Raw genomic sequence first — 294 nt, 5'->3', positions numbered from 1 at the left:
CCCCGGAAACGGCCCGAGTCCGCTCGCGAGGGCCGGGCCCGAGGGGCGCACAGGCTCTAGACGAGCAGATCATAGAGAGGAAGAAGCAGCGGCAACGGCGAGCTCAGGGACCGGAGGGAAGGAGGAGCGCAAAGAGCCGGGGAAAGGGAAAACAGAGAGGGGGGGGTACAGAGCGGCTGGAAGGAGGAGCATAGAGAGCTGGGTGGGTATAGAAGGGCTGGAAGGAGGAGCATAGAGAGCAGGGTGGGGATAGAAGGGCTGGGGGAGATAGAGGGGCTGGAGGGAGGAGCATAG

Source organism: Terrapene carolina, unplaced genomic scaffold (genome assembly GCF_002925995.2).
Source record: "Terrapene carolina triunguis isolate 2854851 unplaced genomic scaffold, T_m_triunguis-2.0 Scaffold833, whole genome shotgun sequence".
NCBI classification, from domain to species: domain Eukaryota; kingdom Metazoa; phylum Chordata; order Testudines; family Emydidae; genus Terrapene; species Terrapene triunguis.
Note: the sequence above shows the minus strand (reverse complement) of the source record.